The sequence below is a fragment of the Macrosteles quadrilineatus genome, unplaced genomic scaffold (assembly GCF_028750875.1).
Source record: "Macrosteles quadrilineatus isolate MER2022 unplaced genomic scaffold, UCM_ALF_1.0 Scaffold_7__1_contigs__length_78375512, whole genome shotgun sequence".
In the NCBI taxonomy this organism is placed as follows: Eukaryota; Metazoa; Arthropoda; class Insecta; order Hemiptera; family Cicadellidae; genus Macrosteles; species Macrosteles quadrilineatus.
The window spans coordinates 26,056,159-26,081,978 of NW_026542600.1; the positions used below are offsets into that span (position 1 = coordinate 26,056,159).

The window sequence follows — 25,820 nt, forward strand, 5'->3', positions numbered from 1 at the left end:
GAATCATTACAATTTTACTTCTTCTATCTCAATCCATAAACCTCATCGGCCCGTTACCCGTGTTGTTATGAGTAAAACTATTCTGTTATGAAAGTAAACAATGCTGTTATGAGAAACTTTTCAATTCTAAGAACTGTACTGAAATGGCTACTTTAAAAAACGGTCGTAGGTAAAAATATTTACAGTATAAACACACTTCAACGTATACAGTAACTTATACCCTACAAAACACTCACCAGCTGAATAAATCTCTCTAATAGTTGTAAGTAGTTTATCAGCCTACCTAATACTGACGAAATATTTATAAACATACCGGTACTTCAACTTATACAGTAACTTATACCAGACAAAACACTCACCAGCTGAATAAATCTCTCTAATATTTGTAAGTAGTTTATCAGCCTACCTAATACTGACGAAATATTTATAAATATACCGGTACTTCAACTTATACAGTAACTTATACCAGACAAAACACTCACCAGCTGAATAAATCCCTCTAATATTTGTAAGTAGTTTATCAGCCTACCTAATACTGACGAAATATTTATAAACATACCGGTACTTCAACTTATACAGTAACTTATACCAGACAAAACACTCACCAGCTGAATAAATCTCTCTAATAGTTGTAAGTAGTTTATCAGCCTACCTAATACTGACGAAATATTTATAAACATACCGGTACTTCAACTTATACAGTAACTTATACCAGACAAAACACTCACCAGCTGAATAAATCCCTCTAATATTTGTAAATAGTTTATGAGCCTACCTAATACTGACGAAATATTTATAAACATACTTCAACGTATACGGTAACTTATACCCTACAAAACACTCACCAGCTGAATAAATGCTTCTAATATTTGTAAGCAGTTTATCAGCCTACCTAATACTGACGAAATATATACAAATTCACTTGGATGCATACAGGGGATTATAGCAAACGACACATAAAGTAGTTGGGAAAATCCATGTATAAATTTTGTAAGCCATTTATCGTCTATTTGATACCGACAAACGTGTCGTACTCACGGCTAGTGACACTTCGTGTGGTTTGCTCAACACCAGTAATTGAAAGCGAAAGGCTGAATCATCACAAGTAATACTGGACGTCTTTAATCGTAATCCTCTAAGATGTTCTTCGGAAACGAGCTTTTCCAGCCGTCTGCTTTTTTAACCGATCAGTTTTATGTATTTGGATGAGACTAGGGATTTTGTCCGTATGGAAATGGAAATCGAACCTAGTGTTGAAATTCTGGGCATCGTAACTTTTTAATAGCGATTGATGATATTGGACAGTACAAAAATTTTTTTGGAAAGATTGAAAAATATGAATAAAAATGAATAATAGTGATGGTATTGACTTAATAATGTATGTAGAGTCTTTACGAGAACGGGATTAAATCCTTTTCATTGCATTTGACGATTTTTATCTGGATTTGTTGTGATAAATAGAGGTTTGGAAAAAAGGCTTTGGAAACATTACCTAAACATTTTAATGGATTATATAGAGTGAGACAGAGCACCCGTACACATACTTTTAACGGGAGTACGTCTTCACCTAGGATTGTTGTTAATTGCATTACCAAACAATGCCGTTATTTTAGTTTTAGACTTTTAAAAGTAAAATGCATTTTATATGGAAAAAATTAGTTTTTTGGTTAATTACTCAAATAATAAAAGAAATAGACACTAGGTGTAAAATAGAAAGTTGTTCATCTTAACAAGACGCTTAAATTGATATGCCATTTGTCATATGTTGCTATTTGATTTTTTGGATTTACAAGGCTACCAACATTACAATGAAATAAAATTTTGGTAAGAAATGATAATTTTAATAATTATTACATGTGCCACAACATTGTAAAGCTGTGTTTACCAGGATTAAGAATGTTCAATAAGAACGGAAAAATGTTTAGCAGTTTAGAAAATACAGGGTATTACGTAAATACGGGAAAAATTCACAAAAATGGCTGCCATTTTGAAACTAATTGAGATAACTGAGTTCTGTTTCCACCAAAATGTTGCTCTAAGCAAGCCCTTTCTAAAAATGTATACTAGGATATAGGTTGACATCAGGATATTTTGAGATTTGAACCCATGAACTCCATTTCTTGAACACCCTGTGCTTGAATCATGCTCAAAGTATTTTAAATGGATTCTTCGTAGGTATGAGGGAATAATTTTATTTTGCGTTTCTAAGTAAAAACGTACTCCCGTAAAAGTATGTGTACGGGTGGTCTGCCCTACCCTGTATTCACCAAACTGGGTACACCTTTTAAAGTAATAGCATTGAACTTATTGAGAAAATAGCTCTAAATGTACCACGGTGCCATTTGAAATAGCCTTCGCCCAATGTACCAAACCAAATCATTATGAATGTAGCCTCATAAATTCGAATATTCCCCCACAATCCCACATTAACAACACTTCATGTAAATGCGTTTGCAAATAATTAAGAAAGTTTAATATTAAAAAATGCCTACATTTCAACCCCGTAAATTTGGTGTCTTCAATATTTAACTTGATAGTATACAGTAATAGTAATATTAGAGAGCAGAGTAAGTATGAACTATAATCTCGTTATATTTCTAGAGAATCAATATTGTATACAGCGTTTCAATTAAGGATAAACAAATTCAAGATAATTATCTCGTGCCAACAATATTGTTTTTGACGTCTAGGAATATCTTTACTAAACAGAATTACTATAAACATGTATTTTTGTAACTAGGGCATACTTTCTATTTTAGGCAACATAAAAAATTGTTCTTTACACTGAATGACTCTTATATTTTTTTATAATAAGAACTACAAACCGTATAAACCATTAATTTAACAATTCAAAGTATTAACTAAATATTTTTGTGAAGAGTAACTTTATCACTGAACTTAATAACTTAATTACAAAACTATTGCCAATTCACTTGCGTATATCGTAGTATGCAGGTAGTGCTCATTTTAAGACTTTTAAGACACAGCTTTCCATAAAAGTTAGTACAATTCTCGTGCTACAAAAGAAAATTACAATATATCTTTTAGTGTGGACTAATTGTTTAACTATGTAATACTCAAGTATTTATGTCTCCTTTTACAGATTTTCATAGACATTTAAGCGAAGTTTATGGTCCAATTTTTCGTCATCCAAGGGATCGGGACTGCGGCGTTAAACTGAAAAAATGGATAACAGCAATTCCTTTATGAATTAGTACAGTTTGTAAAATTACGACAGTTTGAAAGAAATTGCACAGAGTTCATTTGAATTAAACATAGTATAATTTAATTCGCATTTTATACATGTCAGTGTATTGTAAAAGCCTATAGTAAAAATAACGAAATAAGCATTTTTAGGTGACGTTTAATATTTAGCTTATTTAATAAGTAAGGTTTTATAATATTCTAAATAATATATCTAAAAAAGATACAGCGATGATTGTTGTTTGTGTAGGTGGGTCGTTATTGCTAGAAGCCTTTCAGGTTAAATAGAGAATCAAATTATGTCTTCGGAGAAACAAAACCCCCAAAATAAACCGTGATTACTTAAGAGCTTACCCCTCCCTTTTCCAGCGGATAATACATAGGACCATATCCGTGTATGACTATATAACAGATATGTCAATATCTGTATGTCACTGACGAAGGAGCCGCGCGCGCTTGAACCACCCTCCTGTGCTCCCACCACCCCTAGACTCTCACCCCACAGTCACATCTTGTTCCTCTCCTACTACAGTAGTGCTACTTCGTGGTCCCGGCACTCATCCATGCACGAACACCTCTCTCATCGGTAAGTAAATCATCTCATCTCATTGCATCTCTCCAATGAACCCCCTGCTCTAATCAATCTAAGATGATCAAAGACAATAATAACTTTGATCGGGGAAGATTTGTACAAAGCGGTTACGATAGTAATCCACGATCCTATTTGCAGGTGGGAAAGTTAATTTCGCAATGAAATCGTAGTGTATGAATTCGAGATTAATATGAATGTGAATGGCTGGAAATTGGACAGAGACCAGGTTTATTCATGTGTAATTGAATACTGGAAAACGTTGAATAGCGGTAGGCTATTTGATCGCAGCGTATTTTTTATTCACATTTCAATTGGAAAGGTGAATACTGGTGGAAATTATATTCCAGATTCAAATTAAAATATCACAATTAGCTAATTAAAAGTTGATTTATTTCATCGATGAAAGGTATATTAATGCATGTTTTTTTTATTATGTAAACATACACGCCATCGTATTGTAAATATATTTATGTTTTATATCCAAGCTAGTTTTTTTTCTTTTCTTTTTTTATGTCATTAATTATATACAATGAACTGTTACGAATTCTAGGTTTCACTACTGATTAATATGATAACAATTTAAATGTGTGTTGATCAAGTATGTTTCCACTAATACTGAGAAGACAGTCAAATAGTGAATCTATTTTAAGTGACAATAATTTACTAATGAAGCATAAATGTTATTCAATTTAATCGTATTTTATAAGATATTCTAAGGTTTCACTTAACATCGAGTTAAAAGTACCAAAGCTGTAATGTACGTTGTGAAACTTAATATTATTCAGCTTATTACAGCTAAGTCTTCCAAGAACTTAACATCTGCGAAACTTAATTAGTAGTTAATTATCGACGTATAATCTATTAATCAACAAACTGTGTAAAGGTAAAGTATATCAGTAATAAGGCCTCTAAACACCCTCTTAAAGTTTCCCAATGCCGATGGTAAATTGTTAATATCGCCAACCTGCTTTTAAAGGTGTAAGGTAATAAGAAAATGCAAACTTTTTCAATTATTAGTTGCCTTGCACCAACATCGATTTGACGAAAAGCGAAAATCATGTTTTAGAGGTTAAATACAATTTTTCTAACGTTTAGTTAGTTCCTTTATAGATAAATTGGAACCATCCGGCTCCTAGTCACATCCTATATGTAGTCACATTGCATTGTTGTTATCTTTCATGTCATCCCTATGGAAAAATTGATTGCAGCAGATTAATGGATTTATAAGTGGAACATGAAATTTGGCACATTTCTTCATTTCCTCGTCTGCTTACGAAATTGTATAAAACAAAAATTTTAGCTTTTCTCGTAGCAGTAAAGCTATGTATCCATTGAGCCAATCTATCATATCAACTATGTAAAAGATTTTAAAAATGTAAATTGTGAGAAATTGACAGCTCGCAGGATGATGGGAGAAGGTTCAAATTTAAGCTCTTGGTCACAGGGGGTCGAGAGAAATACCAGATTATGTCAAAATCTACCAAAAAGATGATAAATTAAATAATTAAAACATTTTTCAAACGGATTGAAAAACGTTTGCTTGTTTACAATACACATGACACCGTGATTAAAAATGTATTATCATTTTTATTTTACTTGTAATTCTGTTTATAGAGCGCGTAAAGTTTGTTTACTAATCAACAAATAATTTAGATGAATTCTGCTTTCACTAAAGTGATCTAAAAATGATCGACTTACAATTTTCAGAGCTGCTGCGTATCATAGACGACTTGGTAAAATGCATTATCTTTCGTTTGTCCTTTAAATAAACATTTTTATAATGAATCAAGTGACTGTGCATGGAAGGGGACGGCCTGCACGACGTGGAACAGTTCTAAGGAACAGAAGAGAAATAAGGAATAGAGCTCATAATGAATATACTAGAAATATTTCGCAAGATTCTTCATCATTTAGAAGACCATTACATAATGGGTTGACTGTTTTGGCAATTTTTAAAGAAATTATGTCCCCACATGCCTCTAATACCATTTATAATAGCCACAAATCTAAGTGCCATAGTCCTCGTAGTATAACCATGTTTGATTTAATACTTAAATAGCTGTAAATGTGTTAACTCTGTTGTAACATGGGTATCCTTTAAGACTATGATAAATTGAAAATATCGGTGCCAAATATTAATTAAGAAAGAGGTTACTCAGTTTACGTTAAACAGCCTGGAACGTTGAAACGCTGATTAAGTATGCTTTATTTTAACTAAGGCACCGTAATATCCTGTATAGGTCAAGTGTTGACCAAGAGAATTCACTGCTTGCATAAAATGTTGGTCATTGGTAACCATAGTTAGTGTTTGGGTATGTAGCTGAGCAAATAATTTATATTGTAGCATCTGTCCTGGTATTGGATTTTACAGTTCATTAAAAATCTCTAAAAATTTTCCCAAAACGTTGTTTTATGTTCTATTAGAACATTTTACCGCACCACAACGCAATATCTAACATGTTGGTCCTTCGAGCCGGATTTCTTAAGTGTTCTTTTGTAAATATATAACCTTCAAAGTGTTTGTGATTTTTCACTGAAAATCCACTAGCGTAGGCACAACAAGAAAATTATAAATAATATCACAAAGAATGTCAGTGATGGTAATCATAAACTTGACAATTGATCAAGGTTTTTTGATAGATCGTTTAATGTAATGTTGTAACAAAATCTGGAAATATGAACTAAATTAATCTGTAAACATATTAGCTCTAATAAACCAGCAATATTTTGTTGATAATGGTTGAAATTTACAAGTGTATTTAATGCATCATAACATAATGCCATAATAATTATATTGCCTAATATAATATAATATAATATCATACAATATCATGCTATCATCAAATAATGTCAATGTTAACGCATCGTGGCTAATATCATGGTGGAAGGAAAATACATAGGTGTGCTATTCCCGTCATATACTGACGTCACTCTGATTGCAAACACCATTTTACCATTTAGAAAAATTATAAAAACAATAACAATCTAATCAAAACAAACATATACTTATATGGCAATACAATCAGCTGATTTTTTTTGTTTCCAATCTGGGTGACGTCAGCATATGACGGGAATTGCACACCTATGTATTTTCCTTCCACCATGGACTATTCCACCATATAGGAATGGAACTCAGAACATTAGTAAGAGGCGCGGTTCAGATCCTTCCTACCATAGATGATCCTTGATATTCGATGCAGTACAAACAATTACTTAAATCAGTAAATCAATAAGCTGTTCATCCACATAAGAATGTCAGACTTTATTCAGTGTATATGCAATAAAGTTTAAATAAGGAAAAATGTCTAATATAAACAATATTATTCAGTTTTTTCCTTCCAGTTTTTCCCGGTATTTTTTATTCCAGTTACTAGAATAAAAATGTATTGAGAATAATGGAAAAAGGTGGGATCAAATATTTATCTTTTCTTCTTCTCTGATATTTATTCCTATTTTCCTTATTGCGCAACTAAACATAGAGCAACGAGGAAACAATTACAGTTGATTTAGTGACAATATATTTTAACAGGAGTTTACAACTGTTTATTGAAGCCGGGGTTTGGCTATGTTTGTGCCGTGTTAACTGTACGATGGCCATTGGATCAGACCATCATACATCATGGTCTATTCATCAATTTGGACTGTTCATCAATATATTTCAATGAACGATAACATACAAATCTCGTGATCAAGATGGCTCCGCCAAGAAACAAGTCACTAAAATGTGGCTCATGTAACAAAATCATTAATTTAAAATCTGACAAAATCCAATGTAGTGGTGAATGTAAATATATGTTTCATTTAAATTGTACCAGTTTATCAAAATCAAACTTTGTGGGAAATTGTTCTCAAATTGATTGGAAGTGTGATATATGCTCCGTCGCTGAAAGTAACGTGAGTAACAACACAGACAATTCGGTAGCTTACGACACCAACTCAATTGTCAACCATATCTGCCCTTGTTCAGAGAAAATTGAATATTTGATATCAAAAATCAATGAACTATCTCAAAACAACTCAGAAATTAAAGCAGAAATTTCCGAAATTAAAATAGAAAATGTAAGGTTAAAAACTGCTTTGTCTAATCAGGCAGAGGCTGTCAGTGATCTTATGTTAAAAGATAGTAACACTTTTGCAAGTGTTTTGAGAAATAAATCTAAAATGATTGCTAATAGTGAAAAATTTATAGACTCATCTAAATCTTCAAATGACAACTCAAAGAATATTATTCACAATCATAAAGACAATTCTAATTATAATCTTAGTAGTTGTCATCAGTCTGTCAATAATTCGACTACTTTGCCCGTGTCGTCTGCCGCCAAAAGTTCTGCTAGTTTTCCTGCGACGTCTGCTCCTGTAGTAGACAAGCGAAACAGCGAAACTGTTACGCCTGCCAAACAAAAAACATCAGTGAAGAGGAATGGTGGAAAACGTCAAACTGAACTGTCAAAACCGTATAAACATAACCCTAACCTACCAACTACAACAAGTACAAGTGCAGTTAACACTAATGGTCTTAAGAAGGTGTACAAACAAATACAAAGTTCTGGAAAACAACATTTTAATAACGAAAATTCTATCACAGGTTCTGCCAATACTAGCAACAAACTAAAAACTGTCAACAAATACAGGTATTTATTTATCTCAAGGCTGGCTACAGACGTTGACTGTGACACAGTTAATAAATATATAAGTGATGAAATTAGTGGTGATTATAAAGTCACACAAATGAGGAACAGATTCCCAGGCTATCGAACATTTAAGGTAGGGGTTCCTGCTCACTTGTGGGACAAAATATATTTGCCTGAGTTCTGGCCTACTGGGGCATATATAAATGCCTTCAGGTTTGCTAAAAAAGCAACAAGCACTGTTAAGCACCAGGAAAATTTTTTAGAAACTCCCCCCGACTCTGTAGATTTAACGTAGAGTCTGAAGTGTCAGATAACTCTGACACACAACTCTCTTCGCATAACAAAGCGATTGGGAACTCCTCTAACATTTGCTTGCCCCAGTCATCTAATAAAACACTATCTAGGTCAGCTAAAAAATTAAACATCCTCCTGTGGAATATTCAATCTATTACCAACAAACTAGATTATCTACGATTGCTTGGGTATGACAGTAGTGTGGATGTGATTTGTTTGACTGAACACTGGGTCTCGCAAAATGATATTAATAGCTTAAGCCTAAGAGGCTACTTAGTTGCAACCTCTTTTGCTAGATCAATGTCTAAACATGGTGGGTCTGCTATACTTGTAAAAGAGAACCTAGGCTTTATAATTTACGATAAGTTAAATTTGAGTATATTAGTGGAAGAACTCACGTTTGAAGCCTCAGCGGTGTACATCGTTAAGTACAAAACAGTGATTGTAAACTTCTACAGACCACCCTCAGGTAATGTTTCTTTATTTCTGGATAAACTGCATGATGTATTCTCAACTATGCATGGTGTGAAACTTGACTTCTTTTGCACAGGTGATTTTAACATAGACTTCCTGTCTGACAGCATTGAAGTCCGGGAACTTAAAAACCTAATATCTAGTTTTGGTCTTCACACTGCAATTAATGAAATCACTAGGCCTAATGTTGTAGCTGGAAGTGTAAACAAAGGTACCTGCTTGGACAATATTGTGACCTCAGTACACCCAGATAGATGGGAAGCCTCAGTTATACACACTCCTGTCTCAGATCATAATGCGGCCTTTCTGTCAATGAACATTGAGTCATATTCTAAATCTAATCCAATTTCTTTACCGAGAAAAGTTACTAGGAAATTAAATCCTCAGAATTCTTTAACATTTTTATCTAACCTTGGCCAGTTGAATTGGTTTGAACTGTATGACCATAGCCTAGACTTAAATGCTAAATTCAAAGTGTTTTTCGACAAACTGTTGTGGGCCTTAAATAGTTCGATTCCTTTGAAAACTGTCGGTTCTAACAACAAACCTAACAAAAGGTGGTATCATCAAGGACTTGTAAAAATGAAAAATGAGCTGGACCGGCTATATTTTTTGTTTTGTAATGCAGGGACTGCTGAAATTAAAACTAAGTACAACTCATTAAAGTTGCAGTACCGCAAAGAAATCAAGAAAGCCAAACTTGACCATAACAACAGTTTATTGCAAAACTCTAGTAATATTTCTAAAACATCCTGGTCAATCATTAATGAATTAAGCAACTGTAACAGTAAGCCTTTGTCTATTCCTGACTGCCTAACTGCCGATGGACTGAACTCTTACTTTGTCGACTGTGTTGAAAACCTGAGAAGTAATGTTCCCGCCTCTTCTAATGGTCCTGAGCAATATCTAAGTAATTTGACATCTTGCAACGTTCTTCCGACTATTGAGGACAACAATGCTTTTAGGCTTGAACTATTTACTGTAGAAGAGGTGTATGCAGCCATCAACAGTCTTAACAATAGCTCTTGTTTAGATATTTACGGAATTAATGTCCCCATCTTGAAGTTAGCTTCTAGTTACATAAGTGAAGTTTTGACATACCTATTTAATCTCTGTATAACACAAGGTTGCTACCCAAACAAGTTCAAGATTTCTAAGGTTATACCAGTCCATAAAAAGGGGCCTAAAAATGTTATTGCTAACTATAGGCCTATATCTATTATCCCTGCAGTGTCGAAGGTCTTGGAACATCTCGTACATCGTAGATTTTCTCAGTATCTTGAGGATAGTAACCTTTTAGCAAGTAGTCAGTTTGGCTTTAGGCCCAAACACAGCACTGTCCAAGCAACCCAGGCACTGATATCAAATTGCTTTCAAAGTTTAGAGGCCAAAAGTGGCATAGTGTTTAGATCGTACGACATGTCTAAGGCCTTTGACACAGTGGCTCATGATCTCCTTGTGGATAAGCTTTCTTGCTATAACCTTGATGCAGTTTTGGTTAAGTTCTTTCAATCTTATCTAAGTGACAGATGGCAAAAAGTCTATCTAAACGGCACTTATTCTAGCCCTGTTCGAGTGCCCCACGGAGTGCCCCAAGGCTCTATATTGGGCCCTACCCTGTTTATACTGTATATAAATGACTTACCTTGTAATATTAATGACTTATCTGTAAAAAGCTTTCTTTTTGCTGATGACTTGGCCTTGTGTGTACGGGGTAACTCTTTGAATGACGTTACAGATACATTGGATACAAAATCTGCTGTTATTAATGACTGGTGTAATGCAAACAAGTTATGTCTTAATGCTGATAAGACTCAAGACCTAACTATTAGTCTTAGCAGTAATGGTAATGATGTAAACACTCTGAAGTTTTTGGGTTTTCACTTGCAGTCAAACTTGAAGTGGTTTTCACATGTAGATTTTGTAGCTTCTAAGATTGTAAAAGGCATATTTATGATAAGAGCACTTAGATCCACTGTTTCAGTTGATGTCCTTATTTGTATATATTATGGCCACATTCATAGCTATTTGTCCTATGGTACCTCACTGTGGGCCAACAGTTTTTATGCTAACAGGTTGCTCTTTACTTTACAAAAGAAGGCGGTGAGGTTAATTTGTAGTGTGAATAGAAGAACACATTGTAAGCCCCTTTTTGTGGGTCTTAACATTCTCACATTTCCATCTTTGTATGTTTTGGCAAGTTTGTTATATGTAAAAGAAAACATTTCTCACTTTGAAAAGATATCTGATGTGCACAACTACTGTACTAGATCAAAAGATAATCTGTCTACACTAAGGCATAAGTATACAGCCACTCAAAATAGTTTTGAGTACCAAGGTGTTAAAATGTACAATTTCTTGCCTGCATCCATCAAAAACCTGTGTGTTTTAAAATTCAAACATGCTATAAAAACTACTCTAACCCAGGCTTGCCTGTATAAACATGAAGAGTACTTTGGTTTAGAGTTTTAGATATTTTAGTTGCCAGAGCCATCTTGATTGTTTTGTTTTTATTTTGACGATTGTCATGAACTTTGTACATAGTTTTAACGACAATAAATCATTTCATTTCATTTCATTTCATTTCATTTCATTTCATTTCATTTCATTTCATTTCATTTCATTTCATTTCATTTCATTTCATTTCATTACATTTTGTATGAGTATTTCAATTAATATTATTTACATAATTGCTTCAATAAAAGTATTAAATGATATATTATGATGAATATACAAATAACCTGTTGAACACCTGTAATACGAAATATTTATTTTAACAATAAGTATCATTATAACTATCACGATACTATTAATGAAAAACATATTATTGTAATATCATATAAATATCTCTTAGCTTTAAAAGAAACACGAAAAAATACCTTAGTTTAAAATACAGGATGTTCAAAAAATGGTAGGATGTTTCTTTTGCATAGGTAGTGATTTCTTCGGTTAAAATAAGAAGAAAATCAAGAATAAAACTTTTTCCAAAATCGCTTCGTTAACCAGATTTTCGCCATTTTGTATTTTTTTTTTCATAAATATTTTTTATCATTGGATAGATCCAACTGATCTTTATGAAACTTGGTAAGTATGTTAAGGTAGAATCGGCCTAAGTGCGAAAAAATTTGATCGTGTTCAAATTCAGGATGTCAAAATAGTGCCCATTTTAAAGTTTTAAATTTAAATGACTTAAAAGTGGCTGATTTTATGAAAAACCCTTAAAAAAACTTTCATATCGTATTAAAAATGCCCTATTCAACGACACCAAGTTAAAAAAGATCGAACAAAAATGTTTGAAATATTACGATTTTTTGTTCGAAAACAAGGCAAACCAGAAGCTTAGCATTCAATTTCGTTTTACGACAGAAAATTGTGAAATTTCGAACCAGCCAAAGATATTTTTTTTAGTACTTGGGTCCCTTCTACCTTAACATACATACCAAGTTTAATAAAGATTGGAAAAAGTTTTACTCTCTATTTTCTTCTTATTTTGACCGAAGAAATCACTATGCAAAATATGTAATCATTAATAATCGTTTTTTGAACACCCATATTATACATTTTGTGCGAACAAATTATTTTATAATTTATCCTGGGATAACAATTTTGTACGAATACTTCAGCTTGAACAAATAGATAATATTGTGTGTAAACAGAATTAAAATCCAACTTTTAGATTTTGTTTGCTTACTTAAAAACATGAAATGAAAATTATGATACAATAATCGTATACATAGACTTGTCAACGTTGTTCAATGTAAACTTATCTTCTGTTTCACTTTGAAATATAATTGTTAATTAAATGACTCAGTTTTACTCCTGTTGACAAAATATTTGTCCCACGTTACTTCTTGATTCACCAACAATATGCTTCCACTGTCGACTGTCTTATGCGTGACAACGTTATGGCCCCTTGATTTTTTACTCAGACTTTTTAATATTTTATTTAGCTAGATCTAGAGAGCCATAAAAATTCCGTTGTTAAATCTATAATATAAGTAGGGATTTTTGAACTAAAGTTCTCACAAATAAAATATATTAAATGTCAAAAATACCTTAACCATAATACATCCAGTTGTCAGCTCTTAAAATACGTGACCTAAATTAATATTTATCTTCTTACGCAAAAATATAAGTACATCTAGTATACTTTTAATTTATAAAATAACCCAAGTAATAAATAAAACTAATAAATGAATTACTTAATAGTTTCTTCAATGTTTAAATTGTCATCTAGCATAATTTACTTAATTTGACTTTTACTCTCATTGAAGCGTTTTACGTGATTCTGCTATCTACGTAAAGCAGCCCTAGTAATTAGGGATGGGGCACTAGAAAGTTGTCCAAATGAAACCATTTCCTATCATTTTTAAAACTTGCGAGATAAAATTCTCTTTATCCGACGATTACCGGCGATTCGCTCAGGAAACTTGTTAACAAAGTTTTTAAACAATTTGAAACCCCTGCTACCGACATAAACTAGTTCAGTTTAAGCTTAACCTCGATTTTACCGTTACTTATGTTTTGTACTGATACTGGTCTTAATCGGTTGAAAGAAAACTCCAGTATATCCGTGTATTTACATTAATTTTTATTTCTTGTTTCAGTAAAAATAATATTACCAAAATACAAATAACAATCTTACCAGATCATACCATATTCGTAACAAGATTTGTATCCCGAAACTAACTGTAATTAAATGCTTAGGTTTTAACCATTTTTTTTAATGTTATAAGACTTATTTGTAATTATTTTATCAGGCACATAACAATGTAATCAAATTAGGTTTAAATTGTGTGTACGTAAACAGGTGCATACATATGTATATGCTTGTACAGTCAAAACTAGGTTAAAATGAATAAAAATGACACTAAACCCCCCAAAAAAACAAACATGAATATCTTTTTAATATCAAATAATGGTGACGTGCACCTCTCTCTTAACCGACTCCCACGGAACCGGACAATGTCGGTTAACCTAAAGGGTCTATTTCATTGCAACCATGCAAACATGTAGAATACTACGGAAACCAATTTGCATCATTGATTTTATACTAGTTAAATACTCTGCTGCATATATCACTGCTTAGTTGTATTGTTTCCTTATAAAATATATTGAAATATGTACAGGGATTTTGACGTATAAATCAGTCAATTAAATCACACGATTATGTATAATTATGTTCTAAAATGTACTTGAAAAATCAGGTTCATAACATAACTGACGACATTGACAAGATTACATTTTATTGTTGCGATAATAATGGAAACGGACGTATCATTATTCCAAAAAAAGTTTTGTTAAACAAATTAGTTTTAAAATTACAGGCTGATAAATCAACCAATTTTTCCCCGGGCAAAGTTTGGGGGAAGCTTGGTTCAAATTCGAATTAGACCTACAGTAAAAGTATCTGAAATTTTATAAATAAAATTATTATTAGATTACTCTGCACCTGAAAACAAATTAAATATCCTGACCAATCAAAATTGTTGTTATTGTTTTGAACCGTCATATTAAAGCTTAGTAAGCTATTACAACAAAAACAAAATACTGTAGTCTTGTTATAAATTAACCAATTAACCTATTGGGTTAGTAATTATTATCTTTAACTATCAAATGATACATGATAAACGAAAAATCAATTTTTTGTTGTTACTAGAATAGCAGTTATAATTGTTGCTACACAAATCATAAATTTGACATTATTGGTATAAAAAGTGTATTACTTCGGAATGGAAGTTACTCAACCTTTTACTTGCATATCAAGTAAGCGATAAAATTATCGATGTACTTTCAATTTAAAAACAAAAAGAACTTATCGTTGTGCAAAAGTAGACCGAACGCTGGAATACGATGCTGATGAGATATTGAACTTGTTATACTTCAAAACACCGCTGATCCCTGATCCACTTCCACTAGCTTTTGAACGCCGTCACAATGATCCAGTGATCCCTTATTCTAAATGATCCAGAGGTAAACATCACTTTGTGGAGTTTCAATAAAATGTTCAATTCCAAGCATTGGAATTACATCTGTAACTTTTACCGCCTAGGAATAACTAAAGGCGAATCATATACATTGATTTTGTATCGGTAAGCAAGTAAAATATATTGAGCGAAAATACGGGTTTCGTTATATTTTTTTTATTTTTTTTAGGGAGAGGAGGGAAAATGCTTTTACGCACACAGGTAGCCAGCCTGTATTGTGAGACTCCTGAAATTATCACAGACTACTCACTAAAAACCCCCTCTATTTGCGGTTTCTAAAAATGGGTTTCTATTAAACTGCAGTTCTGCGGTTCTGCAGTTAAATTTTTTCTGACAATTAAACAATTTCTTGAACAGCATGTTACGAATATAGGGGGAGCGAGCTGGTCTAGTGGAGTTCGGGCCTTTGGTGCCTGAGGTCCCAGGTTCAAATCCCGCCAATCACCAATAGGTTTTATCCATGTGATAATGCCGCGACGCTCGAGGAATACTGTAACGTGAAATGATGTGTAAAACAGTTCCTGGCTAGAACCTAGAGTAAGGTTTGACAAAAAAGAAATAAAAATATACGGATATAATAACCAACAATTCTTTATAGTATCTACAATTATAATGTAAACAAAATAAAAATAAATAAACAAATACAAGGTAAATAAATAATATAAATAATAAATTATATGACATAGATTTACAAGAAAGTGTAGAAAGACGGATTTAATTATATCAGTTTAGTTTTCCTAAAGTAAGGAAGCAACCTATTATCTTTTAATTGATGTAATTATATCACCCATTTACATCATTGGTCGGTTCGGCTTACAAATTACCCCATAAATATGTCTAGATCACCTAAAATAAACATTCTACTGAAATTGTACAATGTATTGTTTGGATTATTTTCCGATTACTAGCTTACATACCATGCTCATAAAAGTTCATGAAATATACTTTTTTGTTTACGAAAATAATTACAAAACTATTCTGCTATTGCTATATCTTTTATGTTAATCAAGTATAATAAACTCATTAACAAAATTATAGCGTGACACAGTTTCATGCCTGGTTCGCTAATATAGTGGAAATAGTTTTCTTTTTTACATTTAGAACCTTTATATCAAGTAATCTATAACATCAGCCAGTTTTATTTAAAATAAGAAAAAATGCTTAATTACATTTTACCATAGTTAGCAGGTACATAATAGTCTTGTTGTCACTAAACAAGTTTCAATAATGTTATAGCCATAATGGCACCTTAATTTTATGGATAGTAAATACAATTACATTAACGGAAAGTAAATAAAACAAACGTCTTAACACTTAAAACATATATTTACGCTTATACTGTTACTCACAAGACGGTAAATATACAAAAAAAGATGGTAAGTGGTGATCGATTTCGATTACACACTCCAATCATCATCAGACCCAATAGGCGAATGACAAGAATCTTGTATGGCGTCCCTACTTATACCCTATTGGCTACCGGAAGCACCGGCCAATACATTTTTATAAGTACAACTGGAATCAAAATGTATTTGTTCATCAATCAACTTATTTCTATTTTTACATTATTCCTTATAAATATACAATTCTTCCCAAGCATTCATTACATATCCTTTCTTACAATTCTTTAAAATACATAGATTATCCTCTATTCAAGACTAGGGACGCCATTCAATATTCTTGTCATTCGCCGATTGGGTCTGATGATGATTGTAGTGTCCAATCGAAATCGATCTTACCATCTTTTTTGTATATTTACCGTATTGTGAGTAACAGTAAGCGTAAATATATGTTTTGAGTGTTATAAGACGTTTGTTTCATTTACTCTCCGTAAATTTAATAACACGTACAATGCTGATCAAGAAGTTATTTAATTACATTAAATACATCTTTAAAAAGTATGTATATATTGAAATACGTATCTTTTTATGAAACAAAATTCTTTTGGATTGGAAAATTACGAAATTTAAGGTAAAGCAGTTCAGTAGAATTTCAGCAAGATTTTATATACAATATGAAAGTAATTTATTTTCGGATTGTCTACATTGTAAACCAAGTGTGCAGAAGGTAAGCCTATCACGGGCTCAGTGCATATACTCCCACTATGTATTACTTATGTTGCCATTAGCTTGACAGATTATACGCCACTGCCGCAGTCTTGAAAGCTCGTCTTAACCATACAATAGATTTTTAGTATTTCATTTCAATAAAAATCATCGCATTGGATTTCGTAAAGGAAGATCTCATAGAGATAGTTTACCAATAATAAAGTTGATTTTGTTCCTTTTGATAAATGAACATACAGCTTAAAGGAGAATTATACCGCTGCTTAAGGCATTATCAAATAGTAGATATCGGTGATTAATTAATTAATTATACATACCAACGGCAGAAACATTTGGAAAAAAAGCAACAAACAGTTTCCAACTTATACACAAAAACAATGTGACAATCGATAGACAAAAGAAAAAATCTACAATAATAACGATACAATTATAACAATATAAATAAATAGAATATAAATAAATTACAATATAAATAAACAACAATATAAATAAATAACAATATAAATAATAACAATACCCGTTACAATAAATATGTAAATGAATATAATGAATGACAAAAAGTTGAAAAATAGCGTAGGCTGAATAACAACAAAAAGGATTGATGGTGAGCCAATGCACAGACAAAAGTTAGATTAAGGAATTTCATTTCGTTGCTCGCCAAGGACAATGAGGAACTTTCTTCGAGCTAGTTTGAAGCCGTCGAAGAAGTAGTCCATTGCGCTTGACACCGTGTTTCCCAGGCGAAGAATCCTAGCGAGTGGACTGTTGGCGTCATAGGATTGGCTGGATTTGAGCCCGGGCCTCGTAGTCCCTTATTCTACCCATAGATTAGCTGTAGAACGTTTACAATTTTAATAATCCAGATTTTTTATTTGACAATGTCCACGCTTTAATCATGATACGTGGTTGATTCAGCTATGATAATTATTATTACCGATACTTCCATTACCAATTGAGATGAGGGCTAGACTAGACGTGAGTTTAACCAATGACTATATATACCTAGGTATATATAGGACTCTTTATATTTATATATAGTCAATGCTTTAACCCAAATGTGGATGGAGAATAAATAATGAATGGAGTGAGGAGCCAGGATAGTAAAAGCCCAACAGGGACAGCTGGTATGACCTTAAACCAATATCAGACAAATTTTGAGACAAATTCTCCTACAAAATTTAATAAAGTCGACCTACACAAATCCTCAACTACTCAACAAGTATATAGTATGTCATGCCTCACAATATACATTGTATATTGATTCAAGAGCATTATAATAAGGTTCTTAAAATATGAGCTTTGTAACGAGTTTCATACTGAAAGGAGAGTCAGAATAAAAGAATTCATACCCTCACGACAGCAATCCTGCAGATTAAGCGAATTTCTATTTCCCTTGCTGGAATTTTACTAAATTGTTCCCTTAAAATTGTCAGATGTATTTCCTATCTAAATATAATAAATTTTAATGATTACTTATGTTTACTGCTACAGAAAATATAATAAGGTGGGTTTTTATTAAAATATTAATAGCTTAGTATGAAATAAACAAATCCGCCAAATTACATTAAAAATATGTCCATAAACAAGCAAACTACAACAGTTTATTTATTCTCCATAAGAATAACTGGGAGTTTTAAATTTACTATTTTTTGGGATTTTTCTGTAACTGTTAGGCATACAACAATGCTTTAATTTACTATACTAAATTATTTTTTAAGCTGTACAAATTGGCTTAGAAAAAATTGCGAAATTTTATATTTTTAGGGCAAAAATGAGAAAACCCAATTTTTAACCCACAAAACACCTATTCTCATAGTAAAATCATGCTGTCTCGTGTACACGTTTTACTAAATGTAGGTTTACACTTATTCCAATTTACATAAAAATTGGATTATTTTTGCTTGAGTTATTGTGCCAACAGACATATTTATATGAATTTGAACGGATGGTGTTTTTTTGCCTCTAGGGACCTGAAAACGAAAAAGTAAATTGGTACCACGTCCAGGTCTTACCATGAGACCCACGGTAATACATTATTCCATACATGGTAAATTCGCTAATTTGTGATTGTAAATTTAATATAAAAAACTGAAATTCTAGAGTTTTTGTACATTTACAGAACGGTATATGACGTTGCTAGTGTTATAGGATATATCCACTCATGTGTTTGTTTTGCTATATTCGTTGTGCTTGTTGAGTAAATAGAGAAATATTTACTATTGATATGTTTCAAATAGGTTGACTCAACCTTATCTACCTAACTCACATATTACAAATACATATAACATAAAATCAATCTGACGATACTCTACATTTTCTACTGTATACAAGTTCTTATGACAATACAATTCTGTGTAGTACCTCTACTAATACAGAACTGCAGCGTGTCCCTACAAAGACCAAACTGTTTCATAAATAATTCAAAACACTACTTTCGTATATTTTTGTTATATTGCTGTCCTAGCTTAAAACAAACGCTGGTCTTTGATCAACTTTATTTTATTTTATTTTCATTCCAACGGCCAAAGACCATTACAAAAATGATTAGTACGATAGTTATAATCTTAAATTAATAAATATGTACAGTTATACAATTTAATAAATATATATTTAACAGGAATAATGTGTGATGAATAACAGATAAATATATAAATAACATTTTAAGAGTTTAGCAAGACAAGAGAGCAAGAAACACCACTCAGTTGACATGCACATTGATTAATAAATATTCTAACCTATCTATAGATAACAAATATAACAACCTATAATAAATTTTGTTGCTGGCGCAGGGAAGTCAACCGGACCGTAGCCTTCCTTCGAAAACTTTTACAAACGTATAAATTTAATATAAAAAATTTTAGACTACATATATATATTTAAAATAATAGTGGTTTTATAAATAAAACACCAAAGTATTTTCTAATATGTTTGTCAAATCGGTTCTCCAAGCTAAAAAAAGCCAAAGTAGTTTTTGCTCTACTTTGATAAAAAATATTAATTTGGTGCAAAACATCGTTTTGACATTACGAAAACAATATCCCGACTAAGCGTTCATACATGAATACAGAGCTCTTCGATAATAATAGGTTCCACAAAGTCTTCGAACAAAGAAGAACGCTTGAGCGCCAGTAATAGGGATGGCCTTACTAGGAGCGCAATAAAAACTCTTGCCTCCTTCCCCCCCGCGTCCACAAAAATCGCGCCCCCTTCCCCCGCGTCCACAAAAATCGTGCCCCCTTCCCCCCGCGTCCACAAAAATCGTGCCCCCTTCCCCATCGTCCACAAAAGGCGTGCCCCCTTTCCCCCGTGTCCACAACACTCGTTCTCTTCTCCCAGCTCCACAATCTACTTGACAAACGCCCTTTCCAGCCAACGCCGTTTTAACTCTTGTATTCATAATACAACAATATTGGAATGGGTTCCCTATAAAAGCACATTCATAGTAAAAGAGTTGTCATAACATACGTCAAACCTGTACTCTCGACAATCCCTCCTTCACAACAACCAAGTCCTCTGCTCTTCCATCACATTTCGATTTGTAGTTTAATAATATTTGCAAATATTCAGACTTATAATACTTGTAGTTTTGATAGTTTGACCAGTTGGTTTTAATTGTTGTGTAACATTTATGCTAATCCATACTTAAATAAACGTACACATTGAGGGTGTACATAAAGACCCGCACAGGTTTAATTTGTTATGAACTATGACAGACAAATCAAAAAGATTTGGTATATCAACACGACACCTAAAAATCTAATTTTTGAAGGAACTGTGTGTTTTCTTTGATTGTTGCCTGAAGTAGGAGTGTGATATCAAAATTGCGTATTTTTATCGCATTTTGTGTGCATAATAATGCCTTAAAATATTTGACACTGACTACCAAACACCTTGTATAAAACATCCTTAGTAAGTTCTGAAAGATTACTCCATTATAGAGGAAATAGACCAAGATGAACCAGAATGATGGTTAACGGACCTCGCTGTAGCAAATTAATTAAAGAAAATCCAATCTCACATCTAACAAACTTCATGTTACAAAGTTCCCGTCTTTTTATTCCTTATATACCGTCACTTAATCCTTCTAAATAAGATCAACATTATAGCAATGTAATAATATTCACCCCTCACACTGTTGTTCTTAGTTGTTATTGAACCGTTCGAACTACAAATCTTATGTTGTTTACACGACTTCTCTGCTTAAAGAATTACAGTCCTTGCCACTTTTTACCTCTTGAACGAAATAAATGAGGATACATTTAAACGAGTATTTGTGTTGTTCCTATAATAATTCAGATACATTATAACACTATCGTATTACCCTCTATCATTGTACTTTGATCATTGATCAAACTAGTTTCTACAGTTTAAAAATTGTATTTAAATATTGCTACCTATAAGTAAGAGTGCAGACGAAAGCCCTAAAACATATTAACAAATTAATTAAGTAATTACATTTTATCATGCATACGAGCTCGTGTAAAACAGAGTAAATATGATTTCACTTTCGAGATATCCTTGTCAACAACCAGCGTGGGATAGCAAACATATTCTTCAATCTTTTAAAAACAGTTTCCTTAACATACCTTTCCCCATCTTTAACTTTCTCTTCATCAAATATATACAGGGTGTTGAAAATGTCTGGAACCAACATTATATCTGGTGAGTGGTTAAAGAAAAACAACTGATATTTTGTGTATGGATATACTATGGTTTTACCTATCTTTTGGTGCCTTATGAAATTTTTTACCGCTTATAGGGAACGCCCTGTGGAGGATGCAGTAAAAAGTTTTAATGGAAGCCTATGGTAAATGATACATGATTTTAAAGGCCATTTTTTTCTGAGTAAGGAGCCACCAGTTTCATCTCAAAAGGACCACCCTAGCGAAAATGGCGACTGTTTGAAATTTAAAAACCCAATTATAGGGAACGTCCTGTGGAGGATGCAGTAAAAAAAACAGTCGCCATTTTTGCTAGGGTGGTCCTTTTGAGATGAAACTTGTGGCTCCTTACTCAGAAAAAAATGACCTTTAAAATGATGTATCATTTACCATAGGCTTTTCATTAAAACTTTTTACTGCATCCTCCACAGGACGTTTCCTATAAGTGGGTTTTTAAATTTCAAACAGTCGCCATTTTCGCTAGGGTGGTCCTTTTGAGATGAAACTTGTGGCTCCTTACTCAGAAAAAAATGGCCTTTAAAATCATGTATCATTTACCATAGGCTTCCATTAAAACATTTTACTGCATCCTCCACAGGGCGTTCCCTATAAGTGGTAAACAATTTCATAAGGCACCAAAAGATAGGTAAAACCATAGTATATCCATACACAAAATATCAGTTGTTTTTCTTTAACCACTCACCAGATATAATGTTGGTTCCAGACATTTTCAACACCCTGTATATTTAGAGTATGTTTGTATACATTCGGAACTAACAGAGTCTTTATTTTCTGATTGATGACTGATTTTTCAATAGTTTCTTGTCAAAATACCTTAAAATGATTCAGTGATATCATAATTTGAACATATATTCAATTAAATACAAATCAATACTAGTAGTGGCCTGTTTGTTCGTATTAGATTTCGTTAGGTATATTTAATAATACAATCAAAGTAGATTTTCCTGCTAAAATGCCAGACAATTTATTTTATGTTTAACACCTTTTAAAAGCATTGAATCTCGTACAAATCACAGTATAAAGTTGAATGTGTGACAGAAACTAAACATAATACAAGCCAACTACTTGAAGTACAACATTGGTAAATGCTACTCTCTGTTTCCTGAAATGTATTTTTGGAACAAATGTATTAATTCTTGTGAATCGTCTACAATGCACCAATGTTGGAAATATATATGTTTATTTGTGTTTATAAACCGCATGGTCACCTACCATAGTAATCCATAGTAATACCATAGTAATTGACAAAAATCCTAATTCTGATTATGTATTATACCAGGTCAAGTGAGAATAGTTAAACAAAGCGACAATGACTGTTACTCTTGATACACACAATACTTCCTACCACCATAATTAACTTACCTTAACACACAAATTTAACTTTTAGTTGTGTATAAAATGTCATTTAGGTTATGTTAATTACTTACTGAATGTTAGTGTTTTATAGAAACGCCAATGATGAAATCAGCTGATTTAGCGATTGGGAATGGTCATACCCTCTCTACAACGGAAATGAGCTATTTTGCATACTGTTTACAGGTGTGGCAATGTGATCATTCCCATGCAGTGGTAGGAAAAATAATATACGTGAAAATGATCTCCTTCCACAGCTAACTAAAACCATTGAGACCATGCTTCACTTGCGTTATGCAGACTAGCCAATCCCTAGGGAAAGTGATGAGATATAACTAATCATCTATGTGCTCCATAGCTTCAGACTGTTTAAACCCACTAGATTGACCATCTGTCTATCCCCATCCCAACACAATATAGTAAATGCTTTATATCCATGTGGAATTGGATATTAAGAGACAACTTTGATCTTAACCACGTGATAATATCCCATGGGGGGTCGGCTTAAATAAACTGGGAGGTTATCATAGTTTTTTTACGGTTCCTTGATTACTGGTCGGTTCTTGATGGCCTACTGCGGAAGATAGTCGTGGATGGACTGTTAAGATAATTCGATTTTATTGTACACCTCGAGTAGGTAGATAGAGTAGGTACACTGATCATTATTATTTATTGCCGTAGCTGTTCAAACTTAATTTCAATCGCTACAATTCTGGTTTAAAGTAGACACGGTTGAAGAACTTAAATATATAAAATTGGTTACGGTTAGTAGGGCTCAATGGAATAAAATATATAGGCCTATAAAAATAAAGTATACCAAAAGCATAAGAAATAAGAAACTAATATAATCCATGGAATCAATAGAAGGTTTGACTGAATTAAGAGTTTATGTACTAAGTGTTTGAAAAATAAATTTCTTACTCCTGTTTGATAATTTTAATTCCCTAACTAGTAGTGGAAATTCTCATGTAAGTTCAACTAACAATGGAACTATCTTATGCTGTTCACATTGAAACCAAAGCTTCAGGTCCTGGGCAAAGGATAACGATGGCCAGCTTTTAGAGGATTAATTATAATGAAGACAGTCCTCACGTGATGACACGATAAGATTATTCGTACAATAGTTAGAGACTATCTTCATCAAGAAATGTATCTTGTGAAGAACAATGTAGATGCAACGAGATTATCTAAATTTAAATACTTATGATGTGATTAGTTGATGTTAAGGAAACTATAGACCCAATCTTTTTATAAATTAAAATGTTTACAGAGAGTTAATTGTACTTCTATTAAGGTAGACGATGATTTTCCTCACACTTCAGGGGCGTCCCTGAGGAGGTACCGCATAACTGTATTATGTGTTAAAATCATTAACGTATCGATAGGTCAATATGCACATAAAATTAAATGTCTTAATTAGAAGAATACAATGCCACAAATTTGAGCTCAAAAGAACAACCGAGTAAAAAATTAAAGCCGTTAAAAGATTCAAAATGGCAGATCCAATATATATTTGAACGGCTGACATTTTCGACCCGGTTTTCGTTTGAGTTCGGCATTCACAACATGGGTCTTTATAATTGAACATTTTTAGTTAACCCCTATCTACCCATAAAGGGAGAGGGGGCAAACTTTTTATTTCTTGCAAAAATGAAAAAAATCATCATTTCATATGTTGAAGTTACAACATTTTATCTTACGCCGTTTAATTTATTTTTGGCGTATTAAGACTTTTTCAATACCCTATTTCACAACGTACATTAAAGAAATTGCTTCTCAGATTTTTAAATTTATATGTTCATACATTAACTATTTGCACTATTTTGCACTATTTGACTATTTGCACGGAACAAAATAGTCTTCTAAAGTAAGTAATGGAATAGCTCTTAAACCCATTCCGTTTACTATCGTGATGTCTGACTGTTTGAATAACGTATGTTTTACATTGAATTGCAAAATCATCCATTCCTTAATCTTATTTGTTGCAACACCTTGCCGTAAAATAAACTGGAATAACTGCTCTACTTACTTTTTCTAATATTTACACTAACGTATCAGAGTCTTATTTTTAATTTACTGCATCAATCCAACTATTTAGGTAAAAAGATAACCACTCACAAAGCACTGAACTCATAATACCTTTATTTTGTAATCTACATAGTTTAATAACGAAATATGTATCACTAACTACAACGTAAGCAACTAATCTGCAACTGTTGAGGGAGTTCCAATTAGTATTTGATACTATACGGCTGATTAGAATAGTTATGTTCAAATTTGGATTAATCTGGACTAACTGCTATTGAAAATACGTCATGTTTCCAACTGTTGATAACTGTTGTAGTTGGTAACTCGTTCATATCCAAAACCTACATTTAATAACATTTTTATTGTTAATTGTTAAATCCGTTTCCAGTACAAAGAGCAAACCTATAAAGCTTAAAGAGGTACAAATAACAACTGACCCATCTCCCTTTATCAGGCTCTATCAGACCAGGATTCTATGGTAGTATTTGGTGTCTACAGAATATGGTTAT

The 25,820-nt window shown here is 32.5% G+C and overlaps 1 protein-coding gene across 1 annotated transcript in view; it reads left to right on the forward strand.

The window, feature by feature from the left end:
• Positions 1–3,753: 3,753 nt before the first annotated feature.
• LOC128997873 (neuroligin-1-like) overlaps positions 3,754–25,820 on the forward strand; it is a 129,324-nt gene continuing 107,257 nt past the window's right edge. Inside the window, exon 1 of the mRNA XM_054423651.1 lies at positions 3,754–3,790. The gene's annotated coding sequence lies outside the window, so the exon portion shown is untranslated. The remainder of the gene's footprint in view (positions 3,791–25,820) is intronic.